At 41.4% G+C, this 18,060-nt stretch overlaps 1 protein-coding gene across 3 annotated transcripts in view; it reads left to right on the forward strand.

Annotated features, from left to right (window-relative positions):
• Positions 1 to 18,060, forward strand: part of LOC140188996 (uncharacterized) — a 43,466-nt gene that overhangs the window by 18,357 nt on the left and 7,049 nt on the right. For all 3 annotated transcript variants that reach the window (XM_072245658.1, XM_072245659.1, XM_072245660.1), the window contains one exon: positions 14,103 to 17,288. The gene's annotated coding sequence lies outside the window, so the exon portion shown is untranslated. The remainder of the gene's footprint in view (positions 1 to 14,102; positions 17,289 to 18,060) is intronic.

Consider the following 18,060-nt stretch of genomic DNA (forward strand, 5'->3'; position numbering starts at 1 on the left):
GTCATATTCTTGCAATATCAGAGTCCAATTTACTAACCTTCTATTCCTATCCTTCATCTTAGTTCGAAACACCAACGGATTGTGATCCGTGTAAACCACAAGTGGTCTCTGGGCAGGACAAACATAGTCTTCAAAATGCCAGAATAAGTGCTAGCAATTCCTTTTCAACAGTGGAATAATTTTCCTAATGCACATTAAATTTCTTTGAGGAATAAGCTACTGGGTGTTCAATGTCATCCACACCTTTCTGTAACAATACTGCCCCAGCAGCTTCGTCACTAGTGTCTGTTGCTATAGAGAATGGTTTTGAAAAATCAGGTGCTTTGAGCAGAGGATGATAACACAGGATGGCTTTCAGATGTTCAAATTCCTCTTGGCAAGGATCATTCCATACACATCTTTCACTCTTCCCAAGTAATTTCGTTAGGGGGAGAATGGTGTCAGCAACGTTCTTGCAAAACTTACGATAATACTCAACCATTACTAAAAACATTCTCAAAGCTTTCTTGCCAGTTGGAACGGGAACCTCAGCAATAGCTTGAACCTTGTCCTGTACAGCAGCCAGTTGGCCTTGGCCTACTGCATAACCCAGATATGTAACTGTAGCATGACCAAACTCACTTTTAGCGAGGTTCGCAGTAAGATTAGCCTTGGACAACCTTTCAAACAGTTTTTCTACCATTGCAATATGCTCTTCCCACGTGTCATTCCCTACAACCAGATCATCAATATAAGCCCCTGTGTTTTCCAGAGAACATTGTCAAAGTTTTAGATCACATGCTAAATCTGCACAAACTGACATAGTATCGGCTGTAAATGCTGGGAAATATTTCCACGATGCCAACAAATTCCACTCCTCGAGGCCTCTCTGATAAGACAATCTGAGCAAATGTTGGGGAAATTACAGTCAGACACTACTCTGTTGTTTTCACTACTTTCCAGAACCTGCCTACATTTCTGTTCCTCTTTCTGCTGCTGGCATCTCAAAAATCTTTGGAAATTGAAGCACACATCATTCAATGTTCTCTTTTTCAACTCTCTGTTATATCCTGAAAGATGTCCAGTGGGATTGGGGGTATAGATACTGTCCATGAATTGAAGTCCATTGTCACGGTTGTACAGCTCTCTGTCATTGAAATGCTGTGGTTGTCCTAGTGTTTAACAGTTGTTAAACAGATGTTGTTACGATCTTTATTGTTGCAGTACGGTGCCGGCAGTTTAAACATCACATTTAACTGCATGTGGTCTGGGTCTCCCAATGTACTAAATTCCCCCAAAGGACTGACCCATCAAAATGATTTGAGACCAAACAGCACTTCCCCTTTAGTATCAACACGCTGGAGAATAACACCATACAGCCTTTCTCATCACACTTTCCTCCTTGTCCTTTCCCTTAGTGATCACCAGTATTCATTTTCTACCTCGCATGCTAACTCTGTCTCGGGGCATAAACTCCCACCTTTGTCCTCGGGTGGTCCTGTCCTCTCCCCACTATACTGTTGTTTTCTGTGTATGCATAAGATGCCTTGGGATTCTCAGTGATCCTCCTGAATGAGGACATTTCTTGATAACTCTTCACTCTCCTGATATGCTGTGTGACTTGTTTCTTGCTTCCTGTATGTTCCTCCAAGTCCATCTAATTTCATCTTCCTCTTATGACTCCTCTTACGTTTTTAAACAAATACAATATTTCTCATCACCCTAAGTTCCTGACTATCCTTGTCCTTCTCTACCCTCCTCATAGGAACAGGGAACTACTAAATTCTGACCGGCAGGGCTGTATGTGACTCTCACGGTATCAGACATCAGCTGACATCAGCTCCATCCAGTAACAACCAGTAGCATCAGCTCCCAGACAACTCTCTATGACACCTGCCCAATTCTTCCACAAATTTATAATCATCGACCTGCTGGTCCAAACATATTTTTATCAATAATCATCTGAAACCCTCCAGAATTAAGATTCATAAGACTTTCCCAATTAAATTCCAATCGTCTTGCTAGGTTAATTTCTCAATATGTCAGGTATGTCTCCCTTCCTGGTGGACCGTCTACATACGGTTTCTGGAAACCTTCCTGAACACATCAAACAAATAATACCCCATCCGCTCAATGCTACTTATGGACCGGTAGGTCGGGATCCCAAAACCCCCTCCACATGCCTCATGATAAAAATTGTCAGGGTGGCTACAGTAAGCTTCCCTGTGAGAATATTACTTCCCCTTCACTGTAACCAATCCCTGTTACACCAGTCCCAGTTATCCAGGAAGAAAGCCCAATGATCTGTGTTCCTGATGCCCTCCCTCCGGCACCAAATTGTTAGCCAGAAATTTAAGTGTACCAACGTACCATATCTAACCTCGGAAGCATGTGGCACCTGAAATAATCCTGAAATCACCACCCAAGAGTTACTATTTCCTAACTTTATGCCCTACTCCTTAAGTTCTTTTTGCAGGACCTTGTCTGTCTGTTGTTAGTTTTAATAAGGAACATGACCTCTGGCTGTTCATCCTGCCCTTTCAAAATGGCCCTTACTTTCTCAGAGACATCCTTGGCCATGGCATGATTGGGGTAACGCATCATCCTGCAATCTCACTCATTTACACACATACTCCTGTCTGTGCCCCAGTTATAGTGTTCGCTGCATGTGATTCATATCTTTCCATCCCCGTGTACTTTTGTGCTTTCTGTTTGTAATGAACATTGTTTGAAAATTCATTCATTGTATTCTTCTCTGGTTCAGCTCAGGCAATTTACTTATGCATTCGCAAACAAAGGAGACTGGACATGTGTTGAAACCACAGAATTTGTTAGAACTCGTACGATTTTGATATAGAACAAAAAGAAAACTGATATCTACAGTATAGCTATACATAATTCAAAACAATACTTATCCACGAAACAAGCCGATCTCTGTGAAAGAGTGGAACCACAGCAGATCCGGCAATGTCACACAGCCGGTTCCCTTGCTTCTTTCCTTCCTTCCTTCCTTCCTCCCTCTCCCTCTCCCTCACGATGTCTCTGTTGCTTTACTATCTCGCTCCCTCTCTCATTCTATTCTCTGTCTCTCCACACGCCCACTCCCTCGCGCTCACTCCCGCGACATCTTCCTCGTGTCCTCTCCCTCGCGCGCTCTCCCTCACGTGCTCTCCTTTGCGCCCTCTGCCTCCCGCCAACTTCCTCGTGCGCTCTCCCCCTCGCGATGTCCCCTTCTGTCGCTCTCCCTCGAGCTCAATATCGCCCGCACGCTCTCCCCCAGGCTCTCTCCATCACGCTCACTCTAACGTCATCTCCATGGCACCCTCTCCGTCGCGCCCTCTCCCTCACGTGCTCTCCCGCGCGCCCTTTCCTCGCGATGTCTCACTCGCTCTCTCCTTCGCGCCCTCAGCCTCGCGCTCACTTTCTCTGTCTCTCCATCTCTCACAGAGAGACAAGTGAACGGATCGGTTCTCTGTCTTCAATTGTAAAACAGGAGCATTCTCCTACAGGAGGATAGTTCAAGTTGGCAGTGAGAGGGAGACTGTACAGGTAGAGATGGAGGAGAAAAGGAAGGTGAAGGAAAGGACGGGTTTTGACGGGAGCAGGAGTGGTTGATAGAGACGAAAGTAAACTGCAAGATCAGGCAGTTTTGTCAGAACCGGGAAGCAGGGAAAACAGTTTCTCCTCAAGCTTCAATTTAACAGGGCGAGAGGTGAGGCGCAAAAGGGATTTTTCTGGGATGGTGAGGTCAGTGATGCCGTCGGGCTCAGCTGTAAACAGTTGTTTTATAACTCTAAAGCAACACACACAAAATGGAAAAGATTAAACAGTTGACAGGATTCTGATGAACTGTCTCGGCAGGAAAAATCGACAACTTACTCTTTTCCATAAATGCTGCCTGGCCTGCTGAGTTCCTTCAGCATCTTGTGTGAGGAAAATAGTAAACAGTCGACGTTTCCAGTCGAGACCTTTCATCAGGATGTGATTTTGTGTGAGTTGTTTTGTATTTCGAGCATCTGCAGATTTTCTGGTGTTTGATTTGTAACTCTGTTCATCACATTGTTTCCATTCACCTACAAGTGGGTGGATAGAATTGGGAGCATGACGGCAGCTGAATTGTAAAACTTTACAGCGTTTATTTCTAACGTTTCATCAGTTTCAAAATCAGATTCAGTGGGTATTTCACCGCATTCTTCAGTTCCTCTCGGAATTTGCTCTGAGTCACGGAGTAAATACACGTGTTGGTGCAGGAACTGAGAACCTGCAGCATTTCCGCTGTGTGTTGTGTGATGTAAAGGGGATCCGTGACAGAATAAACAAAACTCTTTGTAATCCGTTTATAGATCGAAAATGCCACCTGTGTTCCCCACAACAATATGAAACTACCGGTTATGCTGAAGAGCAAAACGATGGATTTGCGTCGGTTCTCCATCTGCCGGTCCTTGTCATTCTCTCCACTCTTTTGTCCCCGGAGCCCCCTGCGGGCTCGACTGGCCGCTAGAATCCGCCTGACAGTCAGAATATTGAACAGCAACATCAGAAAAAGTGGGAGACAAGGGGTTAAAATGCGGTGAAACACCTCAAATGCCGACCATGAGGGAGAGTTTGTGAAGCTCGGTGTCAGAACACAATGCCAGGGAACACCGTCAATTATTTCTCTAGGTTCGTACACAAAGCCCCAGGGAACAGACTCCAAACAGGCCAGCACACTCACTGTCCCGATAACCACAGCCGCCGTTCTCTCGGTGCAATATTTTGTTTTCAGCTTCTCACAGCAAATAGCCACAAATCGATCGACGGTGAAAGCGACAGTCAGCCAGACTGAGGCCGCAGTGCTCGCGGCAACCAACCATTCACCGAGTCTGCACACAGGAGTGATTCGCAGGAATGATCGGGGAAAATAAATCGCAGCAGTCCACTTCATCAGCGGATCGGAGATAACGACCAGGAGATCGGCTGCTGCCATTCCCACCAGGTAGCGAGTGACACATTTGGAGAGACCGCACTTTCCCCGGGACAGGATCACAATCGCCACCAAGTTCGCTGGAAGAGAGAAACAGGAAACAGCAAGTTGAGAAAACACTGAGCAGAAGCCAATGCAGCAGTTTGGTGGAGACAGAGAATGAGTTTACACAGTAAAGTAAATTACACAACCTCACAAACAGACATGACGACTCCCGTTGATTCCATCACAGGGAAGCAGGGGAGAGGAATTCAACGTCCAGCAGCAAACTCGGTGCCGTAGTCAGATGTCTGTCAGATGGGAAACGTTTCACTCTGAAGCACTAGGCCGGCTTTGTTAATTGACTCTGCAATGAGTTCAGTCTGTTTTCCATCAGCTGTTTACATTCAGTCATACCGCAGACATTTATTTAAAATCGACAATAGATTCGATCTACAACACGAAAGTCCACACATTTGCTAAATTGTTACTACCAATTATTTGTTTGAGTCTTGCTCCTAACTCAGAAATCCGCTCACATGCAAATGTAGACGATCAATTAGTATAATCTCCGCGGGCTCTATTAACACAATATTTGCAAATGCAGTGCAACTGCTGCAAGACCAAACGCACAGAGACGGAACATCCCATTACTGATCACAAACCGCTGGAAGAACACTGTCTGACAAGTTCAGTTCCACCGATGTCGGCGGATTCGCTAAATTCCTGCAGCGGTTTGTTTCTAGATCCACATTCCAGCATCTGTCGTCCCGGTGTTTCCACTCTATTCCTGAAAAGCGGAATACCGGGACTGGAATGTGAGAGTTTAAGCCGGCGGCAGAATCAATCACAACATTGGAATTAAACTTCAACATCCGCCCACGGCAGCTGACACTGCGGCTTACCAGGAATTCCGAAGGCTGAAATAAAAGGATAGTAAACGTCTTCTATCCGCCAGATGACTGGATACACCATTTCAGTGAGAATCTGTGATTTCTGTTGCTCCTGTGTTCACAGATCCGGCAGACAGCTGATGCATTCAAAGCGGTCCCGATTTATACAGAGGATCTGTCTCCCGAGATACGGTTATACACCTCACTGACTTGCTCAGTTACAGTTGCTTGAACAAACACTTCCATTCAGTACTTTTGTCTCTATTGTAAATATTCGGGCGATTGGAGACAAATACATGAAAATTCTTTGGCATCACCTCAGCAGAGTCTCTGGTGAAAATAGGCCGGTTGATTTAATTACAAAGACTGAGTTTTGTCACGAAGCAGCGACATTTACATATTTCGTCTTTTTGTTGGCTAATTACTGATTTCTGAACGGACACCAGCGACACAGACCGATCTCCACTTCCGTCCCTACAGTTTCCCATTTTGTAAATGTTGTTTAGTACTTCAGCTTCTTCCTGATCGATCTCGATCTCTCTCTCTCTCTCTCTCTCTCTCTCTCTCTCTCACACACACACACACACACACACACACACACACACACACACACACACACACACACACACACACACACACAAACCGAGAGAGAGAGACAATTGTACTATTGTATTTCTATGCTATATCAAATGTCCTGTTGTGCACACTGGACAGGTATATGGAGGAATTTAAGGTGAGGAGTTGAATGGAAGGCAAGCTTTGAGGGTCGGCACAACATTGTGGGCCGAATGGCCTGTACTGTGCTGTACTATTCTATGCTCTATGCTTACTATAAATTGCACATTTAGATGGAGAGGTAACGTAGAGATTTTTACTCCTCGTGTAAATGAAGGATGTAAGTTATAAAGTCAATTCAATTCAAAACCCACAACTACAGATTCGAACAAAGATACAATAGTGAGACCGCGATTAGGATGGAAATGGTCAAATGAGCACATTGCTAACATACAATCAAGAGAAAATATGCAGATGTTGGAAATCCAAGTCAACACAAGAAATTCTGCTGAGCTCCTCCAGCATTTTGTGTGTGATATTGCTGAAGTCACAGTCTTTAATGGGCATCTCAAATCTGTCAAATGTCAAAAGAAATTGAGAAGAAATATTTCAATCTGCAAAGGAATGGGCAAACTGGTTGAATAATAAAGAAAAGTACTCCAAACAGGGAGATGAATAGGTAAAGGAGAAAAAAAGGCAAATGTGAGATAACACGTTAGCTGAGAGAGAGAGAGATCGACTGACAGACAGGCAATTAGGCAGACAGCCAGAAAGTAGGCTGCAGGATTGAGATGTTGCTCCTGTGTCTGTCTCCTAGTCTCTGCTACAGAGTGAGGGTGTAAGAGTCAATCTCTGCTGGTCAGTTTCTGGCGCCTTGTGTAAGTGTAGGGTTGATTCTCTACCGGTCAGTCTATGATACAGTGTGAGAGTGTGGGTTTTATTCTGTATCTGTCAAATCACTTTGTACAGAACGTCTTCATGATTTTAGTCTGAAATCTCCCTTTAACCAGTCTCCACATGTGGCCCTATTTCCTTGTTGAAGCATTAATTTTGAAGTAGTAGCTGGCATCCAACTTACCTCCACGCAAAATGATTCTGAACACTTTTATTGCATCTTTTCTCATTTTACGTCAAAGTGGGCTGAACATATGTAATGCTCAGTTTTTCTGCATAGTTCACATCCTGCAATGAGTCTAGTCGCCCTTCTCTGAACTCTCTCCAGAGCCTTCACATCCCTCACAAAATATGGGAATCAAAATTGTACACAAGGCTTAATGTGTATCCTCACAAGTGCATCACACAGCTTAAGGAGAATGTCGCGAGAACTCCTCTGAGCATATTATATAGCCCAACATTCTAATAGCCTTCCGAATTGCTTCAATGCATTGTCTAGATGTTGATAGTGATGTCTTCCGGAACGCCAAAATCTTTCTCATACAATGCACTTTCTGACTGAGGACCCCCATTGTATATTTATATCCAGTAATTCTACTTCCTGTATGTAATACTACTTACATTGAACTTCATCTGCCATTTATCTGCCCACATCCGGATTGTGTTTAGATCCACCTGTATTGATTCTGTGCCTGAATGTTATCAGTCCATCACTCTAATTTCGTGTCATCTGCAAACGAATTTGTTCTGTGCTTATCCAAATCATTAATGTTAATTAAACACAGCAGCACCCCTAAGAATGGTTCTTGTGGAACCCCCTTTTAACATCTTCTAGGATGAATACGATCCTCTCACCATAACTCGCTGTTTTCTGTTTCTGAGCCAATTCTGCTCACATTCGCATCCCATACCTGAATCCGTACCTCCTGTAATTTGATTATTAACCTCTTCTGGAGTACTGTGTCAAGAACCTTCTGGAAGTCCAAATAAATGATATCAACCTCTCTATTGTTATAATAAATTTTAGTTGCCTCTTCATAGAACTGCAGCGTATTAGCAAGACGTGCTTATCCTTTCTGAACCCATGCTGGCTTTCTCTTAACATGCCAGTTCTTATCAGCCGCTTTTCAAACTTGTTCTTTATTAGTGTATCCTGTTCTTACCTACGTCACACCTTAAGCTTACTGGAGCATAATTACCAGGGTCAGTGTGGTCACCCTTCTTATATTCTGGGAAAATGTTAGTCCATTTCATGTCTTTACGGATTTCACCAATCTTCACAGAATTTTGAAAAATACTTGTTAGGTACCTGTATTTTTAATCACAGACATTTTTTAAGTACCCTGGGATATATGTTGTCTGACACTGAGATTTATAAACTTTCAGCCTTTTCAGCTGACACAGGACCTCATTTTCTAAGATCGGAGTCACTTTAAGCAACTTTAATTCTTGCTACACTTACTAGCATGTTGATGACTCTGCAGGTGAACACTTTGGAAAAATAAGAGTTAGGAATATCCTCTCTGTCTTCCACAGCATAACTTCACAGGTCACTGTTATACTGAATGCGCCTAAGTACCTCCTTACAGTTTCTTTCATGACTTCAGTATTAACAAAATTTTCGGGATCAGTCTTGGCATTATCAGCAATATCCTTCTCAACCTGCCATTGGCAATCCGAATTTCCCACATGGCTGTAGCTCGCATATTTTAATATCCCCAATGGTAAAATTTATTACTTTCTGTTTCTGTATTCTTTATACAGCTGCCTTTTCTTCATTTTTGAACATATATTTATTCATCCATATAGTTTATCTATTGATTTATTGCTTCTCCTGACCTTGGCCATGGAGATTTCCTGCAGTGACTCGATGCCATTGTCCCTCAACTGACTCAATGTCAAGCAGTTCCTTCCAGTGCCACGTCAGCACAAACCTTGACTTCCTGAAATTCAATTTCATGGCTTTGTTTTTTACTGATACGTTTCCCCAAAGTACTTCAAGATTAACTATATTATGACCTTGTGTTCCTAAAGACTCAGCAACTTCCTAACTCAAAATTATCCCTTGAATGTTACAGAATGTCAGATGTGGACAGGCCACCCGACTTGTTGGTGTATTAGCATACTGGGTCAAACAAACAATCCAGTGCAGAGTAAAGTATAACATCTGCAGAGAAAGGTAAACCATAAGGTGCAAGATCTTTAGGAGGCAGATTGTGAGGCTAATCATTCATCACATAGTGCTAGTCTCATAGCAGTGCAATAAATGTTGTCATTAAGCCCCGTGGTACGTGCTGTTAGAGTGATTTCTTAATGATTCCTGTGGCTTTGCAACTTTTATTTCTCCCTTAAGGGAGATATGAGCGTAGAACTGAATACCTTTCGGACAGCGGTTGGTGGGTATTTGACAAACAAAGTGGTGAATGTTTACCATGGGTATACGGGGATATGGAGTTGGGGTTCCAATGAATTCTTGTCTAATATTGAATGGAGAAGTGCGCTAGTGCAGCAGAATGGGGATTCTTCCTCCTAATTTTAATGTTGGTCTGTCTGTATATCCCTGTGGTGTAATAACCAGGACTGTATACAGCGCTTCATGTGTGGCCCAACTTGTGCTTCTATAGTCCCAGCAGAGCCACCTTCTCTGGCATTCAGTACCTGCAATGAACAAAGGCAAGTCCCCACGCAGACTTGAAATGACCAGCTGAACTGAGCCCCTATCAATGGAGATTTGTCTAAATGCTTTTCAGAGTCCATCTGGCCCTCTGTGTTTCTTCTCATTCCATCACCAAACAAAGGCAACTCTCCATCCATCTGTTAACTGACCAATCAAACTCAACCCCTACCTTTGGAGATCTGTCCTCATGCTTTCCAGAGTCACTCTGGCCCTCTGTGTTTCTTCACATTCCACCATTTGCAATGCATCCCCTGGCCTTGTTTAGACACTCCGTCTGCATTGCCTCACTTCTGCATGGATGTGAAACATCAGATTTCAATTAAAAACTTCCTATTATTAATCCACCTATGACCTTCACCACTTTTTAAAATCTCAAACATCAATCTTACCTTCCTCTGCTCAAAGGAAAGGAAAGTCACACAAGGCGAGTACTATTAGAATATTTATTCATAGTGGGCTTCCAGCCGTGTAACCGGTGCCGATTACAACCAATGTTTTGATGACAAACTCTGCCACCCTCATCAGGATTGATGCCTGTTGGCATCGAGACTTCGGTTATATTTGATACCTACACCGGGCCGGAATCCTGAGAAAAGTTTATTTGTCAAATATGTTGGGAAAGCAGCAGATCCTTTTTCATTCATTCATCTCGTATTGGTCTAATAGTATGTCATATTTCTTCCGAATCATCACAGGGAAGGTGAGACTCTAATTCAGCCCTGGACCATGAATTTACGCTTGGTCTCAGAAGGAAATAACTCTCATGGCTGTAGCCCTGACCCTGTCTACGGTAACTCCCCTGTCTCATACCCCCTCTTTCCTCCTGTCTCCCATGTACACAAGGGACAGTATCTTACAGCCAATAAACGCGCCACCAGCTCGCCTTTGGTCTCTGTAAGAAGCCGGTGTGGTCTCCTTCTATTTGCACCATCCAACACCGGGTCTGTGGGCCTGATCTCCGTGATCTTCAATGTCAAGGGTGTAGCAGTTTTTAAGCGAGGTTCTCAGGCAGTCAGCTTGAGTCCACTAACACTTTTTGGAAACTTTTGCCCGTACCTGATTCTACAAATTCCTTTAAGTTCGAAGCGAGATAAAGAAACAATGGTGGTTTCCCTGTGGCAGGGAAGGATAAAGTTAGGCAATGCATTAGTGATAGGGGACTTATTAGTTAGGAGTACAAACAGGAGATACTGTGGCTACAAAAGAGACTCCGCGATGCTGTGTTGCCTCCCGGGTGCTAGGGTCCAGGTGTATCAGAGCGGCTGCAGGGGAAGGATGAACAGCCAGAGGCCGTGATACATATTGGCACCATGTCATTGTCAAAAAAGGGGAAGAGGTTCTACTGACTGAGTTTATAGAGTTAGGAAATAGGGTGAAGAGAAGGACCTCCAAGGTAATAATTTCACGATTACTCCTGGTAACATGGGCTTGTGTAGGTGGGAATAGCATAACACATAAATAAATGAGTGACTTGAGGAGATGGTGCAGGAGGCAGGGTTTCCAGCTTGGATTATTAGAACCTTTTTTCTGGGCAAGGGATGACCTGTAGAAGAGGGACAGGTTTCACCTGAACTGGAAGGGAACTAATATGCTACTAGTGAGGGTTTAAACTAGTTTAGCAGGGGGCTGGGAATCGGAGCACCAGGTCAGTAAGTGAAGGATTGGACATGAAGGTAGATATCAGTGAAAGCATGACCAGGCAAAATCAAATTAACAGGTATGATGAGAGATATAGTTTAAATGGAGTGTATTTGAATGTTTGAATGGAGTGTATTTGAATGTAAGGAGTACTATGACGGAAGGTGATTTACATAGAACATGTATCAGTATGTGGAACTACAATGTTGTGGCCATTACAAAGACTTGGTTGAGAGATGGGCAGGGATGCGTGATTAATTTTCCAGGCTTTTGAAGTTTTTGAAAATATAGAGAAGGAGGTAAAAGAGATGTGAGTTGGACTACTAATCAGGGAAATTATCACAGGTACGCACAGCAGAGACATAGTGGAGGGTTCAGACTCAGTCCATTGAGTAGAACTCAGGAACAGGAAGGGTGCAATCAAACTAATGGGATTGTTCTACTACCTGGTGTTGGATAATAAGTCTATTCGGCTGACTGCCCTTTCAGTGGGTTTGCAGTTAGGTGGCAGAGAACACAACTACCCAACTTTAAAGATAGCTGTAGATAGCTGCGAGTGAAGTACATAATAAGTACTTTCCTTCTGTATTTACCAAAGGGAAAAGGTGTGGAGTGGGAGACAGTGCTGCATGCATAAACACCTCAGGGAGTTTGGACGTCAATAAGGAGAAAGTATTGGGTCTCCTAATGAGTATTAACATTAGACGAGATTGCTGGGGTCTTGATCAGTAGCTTCGTATCCACACTTGGCACAGATGAGGACCCAGAGGACGGGTGAGTCGTGAATGTTATACCTGCATGTAAGAAGGGAACAAGGGGAAATCTGGAGAACTGCAGACCTGCAGATGGAAATTGCTGGAGAAACTTCTTCATGATAGGATATATGAGCTCTTAGAAGCAAGGGCCTAATTAGGGAGAGCCATCATGTCTACAGTTGGGGCAGGTCCCATCTTCACAACTTGAGTTTTCTGGCAAAGTGATGAAAGAGATTGGTGATGGTAGAGCAGAGGATATCAATCTACATGGATTTTACTAAAGCATTTAATGAAGTCCCTCCTGGTAAAATTAAGAGAGTAGTGTTTGAAGAGCCTTTTTCGGGCTGGAGATCTGTAATTAGTGGTGTTCTGCAGGGATCTCTTCTGGGACCTCAGCCTGTAGCTCAATAGGCTAACACATAAATTCTGTGGCTGCTTTTAATTTCTCCTTTTCCCCAGTTTACAGTTTGAATTTTTAACTTTTATTTGTCGGATATTAGAGGGGTTAGTTGTCATTATGTCACAATCTTTAAGATGTAGAAGGCAGCTTTCTGAATCCAGCAACAGAAAGGGAAAAACTTCGAAAGAAAAATCAGAAGATATACCTGTCTGGGATAAGAGTTTAGAACATGCGGTGATGGCTCTCGACAGTAAAATAGACAATAACACTTCTGAGAAGAAGTCATTTCGACAGAGCTTTCAGTTCTTAGAGGAGAATATCATTTCCTTGAATACTGAGCTTAAAGAGTCGAAGCGTCAGATAACGGATATTTCAGCCCACTTGGAACGGGCTCAACGCAAGATTATCGATTTGGAAGCAAGGTCTCATCGGAATAACATTCCAATTTTTGGACTGGAGGAAGGATCTGAGAGTGGGAGTTTATTGGGCTATTTTGCTAATTTGTTTCAATCTCTGTTTCCGGATATTCTACCTCAGCCTCCCGATATTGAAAGAGTGCATAGAATTCTCACTTCAAAATCTCAAGATCCGGATAAAGCAAAGTCAGTTTTGGTCAGTTTTCTTCATTTCAAAGTTGAAGACCAAATCATAACATATACAAGGAAACACAGAGTTTTTAAATTTATGGGTTCCGAGATTAGTTTTTTTCAAGACTATCCACGGGAACTTATGGAACAGCAGTTCAAATTCCTTCCAGGTATGAAGATAGCCCATGATAAGGGATTATTCCCATCACTTCGCTATCCAGCCCGATTAAAATTATTTGCAAAGATTCGACTCCACGTGTTTTTTTGGAACCCCAATGCGGCATTGGACTATGTTAATTCTATTTTGGAGGTGGCCGAGGTCTGAATGGTATTAGTCTGCTGAATAATTTTCTGAAAGAAAACAGGCTTTGAAGATTTCTGATATGTTGAAGATATCCTTTGATTGATGAGCTATTGAAAGAAGATGTGAACTTCTTGATTTGACTGATGAATGACTTTTTCAAAGTCTGTTTGGTATACTGAGTATACACAGCGGACAGATTGTTAACTGGTTTAATTGTCTGTTTTTATTCTTCCTTTTCTTCATTAATTAAGTGATAGTTTTCATAGTTCATAGAGAATTGTTCATAGATATATATATAGCGAGGAGTGCTCAAAAATAGATAATTAGTTTCAGTTTTTCTGCTACAACCAGTGTTTTTTCATCGGGCAGTAAGTCAAAGGGATAAAGAGATTTTTCTTCATTAGAGATTACATTGTTTAGAGAAGTCTGAGCCAGCAGCTTGACAAACACTGCTAGGTTTGCTAATGTATCTTTTCAGTAACATTGGAGAGTGAAGACGGGACCCTGAAGGAAACGTTCGACAGGTTTGGAAAGGATCGACCATTTCTGAATTCATTCAAGAAGAAGTCATCTGCATGAGATAGCTCTGCTAAAAGTGGCAGGAAAGCTGTGCAAGATTATTCTATGGAGGAAGGTCAGTGCCTTTAAAATCATTTTATTTTTGTCGCCGTGAATCCTGTGGAAAAGGCAGGATCCAGCTGGGAGTGGCAGTGACGCCGTGCCTTCGAGGAATTCGTTACTTCATGAAAGTCTCTCCTAATTGACTGTATAAATCTCTTGGACTTTAAAATTTACCATTCGAAGAACTGTGTTTGAATTTACTGCTTTAAGAACTGTTTTCACATTTATCGCTTTAAGAATCAGTACTGAGTGACGAATTGTTGAACATCCGCATAGTGGTTAACTTCCAGTTAAGGTGTTCATTTTTTTTTTATTGTTTATCCGTGTTTAATAAATGTTTGGTTGTTTGTATATAACCTGTCTCGATTGATATTCATTGTTGCCGGTTACGTAACGTAATTTGTGGGGGCTTGTCCGGGATCTTGTTCCAAATTTTTGAGTTTAAGTGCTGGTAATTGCCGTTCTGATTTGGAAAAAGGAAATACCCCTTGTTTTTTTTAGTTTCATTGGTGTGTGAGTGGTATTCGGCAGCAATGAATGTTGATGATTTTATGGTCACACCTGACCCGGTGTTTTTAGAGAATGTGAGAAAACCTGTTGTATTGAAGATTTCTAGGAAGTTGGATATTAAGGGAATTACGAAGAATACCACAAAGGCTTTAATACAAAGAAAATTCACTGAGCATTAGATCTGTATGAAAACGTTTGATGATGAGGTGTTAGGTAGGTTTCCAATGAGTAATCTGGAAATGCAGTTACATCTTGAACAGATAAAGTTTGAAAGATTTAAAGCGGAAATGGCAAAAGAGAGGCTAATAATAAAAGGGAATTTGATGAAAGAAAGGCAAATAAATTAAGGGAATTTAAAGAAAGAGAGGAAAGTAAACTAAGGGAAGGTAAAGAAAGAGAAGGTGAAAACCAGAGGAAATTTGAGTTAGAGATGGAGAAATTAAGGAGGGGAAATTAGTCTTCTGGTTCTAATAAACAGTTTATTGCTAGTCGTGAGGTTATTTTGGCTCTTCCATTTAATGAAGCTGAAGTGGACAAATATTTCCAGCATTTCGAAATTGTGCTCTGAGTTTAGGGTGGCCGAAAGAGCAATGGCCAGTGATATTACAAAGTATAATTAAAGGCAAGGCACAACAAGTTTATACAGCTTTAAATGCTGATCAAGCACTGGATTATGATATTGTTAAACAGCTAATATTAAAGGCATATGAGTTGGTTCCGGAAGCATGTAGAGAAAGATTCAGACATTTGAAGAAATCTGTGGAAAAAACTTATGTGGAATTTGCCTATGAGAAATCTGTGTGTTTTGAGAGATGGGTTTCCTCTAAAAATGTGAATGGGGAGTATAATAAATTAAAAGAGTTGATTTTACTGGAGGAATTTAAAAGAAGCATTCCTGTTGAAGGGAGAACATACTTAAATGAAAGAGACACTTCTGCATTGCAGGAGACTGCTAAATTAGCTGATGAGCATGCTTTAATTCATAAGAATAAATTTTCTCCAGGTAGAATTTTTAAAAGGAAAAATAGCACAGAGAGGCAAGGTAAACCAGATTAAAAAAAAGAGAAATAAGCCATCCCAGATGCTTGTGTGCAGCATATTGAAACATCTGTAAATTCACAGGATTTAGAAAATACTAATGAAGATGTGTCAGAGTCTGACCAAGTTAAGAAGGGATATGAAGTTTTTATAACAGAAGGGTTTGTATCCTTGAAAGAAGGATCCAATTCAGTACTAATAAGAATACTTAGAGACACTGGAGCTGCTTAATCACTAACATTAGACAGTGCGCTAAAGTTTAGTGATGAGTCTGACATTGGTGAGATAAATTATATAAGAGGAGTTGGGAGTTCCCTTATGCCAGTACATTTACATAGAATAAATTTAAGGTCAGGATTAGTTACAGGGGTTGTTAAAATAGGACTGCAATCCAGTTTACCTGTGAATGATGTTCCTCTTTTGTTAGAGAACGACTTAGCAGGTGGACAAGTTTTTCCTGAAGTGCATTTGACAGTAAATCCAAATTCTGAGGAACGACAGAGGGATTCTAACACAGATACTTCATGTGTTGTAACAAGAGCTAAAGCTAAAAAGACCGATATACAGGATGAGGTTGTTACCCACAACTGTTCAATTCAAGATTCGAATTTTGAGGATGTATCAGAAACTTTCTTACCTACATTATTTGATCAGGATTTTGGTAGTAAGTCTGACCATGAAGATTTGTCTTTATTGTGGAAGGAGATGATAGCAGAGCAGGGTAGAGATCCTGAGATAGGCAAATTAAAAGAACAAGCTCTTCCAGATAGTGAAATTGAAAAAGTGCCAGTAGGATAATATTTTGAAAAGGGAGTATTAATGAGAAAGTAGAGATCACCTACAATTCCTGCTAGTGAGGAATGGAAAGTTAATCATCAGGTAGTAGTTCCTAAAATTTATCGAAATGAGATTTTAATTATGGCTCATAGTATTCCTTTGGGTGGTCATTTAGGTGTAAAGAAAACTATGAACAAGGTTTCTAAACATTTTTATTGGCCTAGTTTAAGAAAAGATGTGGCGACATTTTGTAGAACGTCTCATACGTGTCAAATTGTGGGTAAACCTAATCAAGTTACTCCAGTGGCCCCAGTACATCCAATTCCAGCATTTGGTGAGCCGTTCTGAAAAATCATTGTAGACTGTGTAGGTCCTTTGCCAAAGACTAAAACTGGACATCAATATTTGTTAACTATTATGTGTACAGCATCTAGGTTTCCAGATGCATTACCTCTTAGGAATATAACAGCCAAAACTGTGACAAAGGCTCTTATAAAATTCTTTACTTATTTTGGGTTGCCTAAGGAAATACAATCGGATCAAGGTAGTAATTTTATATCTGGATTGTTTCAGCAGATAGTTTATAAACTGGAAGCAAAACAGATTATTTCATCAGCCTATCATCCAGAATCGCAAGGAGCCCTGGAGAGATTTCATTCTACATGAAAAACTATGATTAGAACATATTGTGTGGAAAATGGAAAGGACTGGGATGAAGGTATACATTTACTACTTTTTGCAGTACGAGAGGCAGTAGAGGAATCATTAGGTTTTAGTGCTTTTGAACTTGTGTTTTGACATAGAGTTCGAGGACCTTTGGCTTTGTTGAAGGAATAGTGGATTAATAAAGAAGTACACACTAATTTGCTAGATTATGTTTTAAAATTTAAAGAAAGATTATATAAAGCTTGTAGCTTGGCAAAGGAAAATTTAAAATTGGCTCAAGAGAAGATGAAGACTTGGTATGATAGGGAAGCTAGGATGAGGTTATTTAAGCCTGGAGATAAGGTGTTGGTTCTTTTCCCGGTGCAAACAAACTCATTACAAGCTAAATTTCGTGGTCCTTATGAGATTAAATCTAAGGTGAATGATGTGGATTACATGGTAAAAACCCCAGATCATAGAAAGACAACACAGCTGTGTCATATAAATATGATAATACCGTATTATGAGAGGGAAGCTGCTACTATGACTGTCGTGGTCAATAATGAGTCTGATCTTGATAAAACCTTAATGGATGATTCATCTGAAACTCATTTTAACCCAACATTATTTCAGCCAGGTTACCAAATTCAAAAATTCTAGAAAATATTGATGAACAATTAGCTCATTTACAGCCAGAGCAGAGAGAGCAGATGAAACTGTTAATTTTTAAATATAGAGATTTATTTCCAGACGTTCCTGGAAGAACCACCGTAGCTACACATGATGTAGATGTTAGAGACGCAAAACCCATAAAACAACATCCATATCGAATGAACAGGGAATAA

Source organism: Mobula birostris, chromosome 28 (genome assembly GCF_030028105.1).
Source record: "Mobula birostris isolate sMobBir1 chromosome 28, sMobBir1.hap1, whole genome shotgun sequence".
NCBI classification, from domain to species: domain Eukaryota; kingdom Metazoa; phylum Chordata; class Chondrichthyes; order Myliobatiformes; family Myliobatidae; genus Mobula; species Mobula birostris.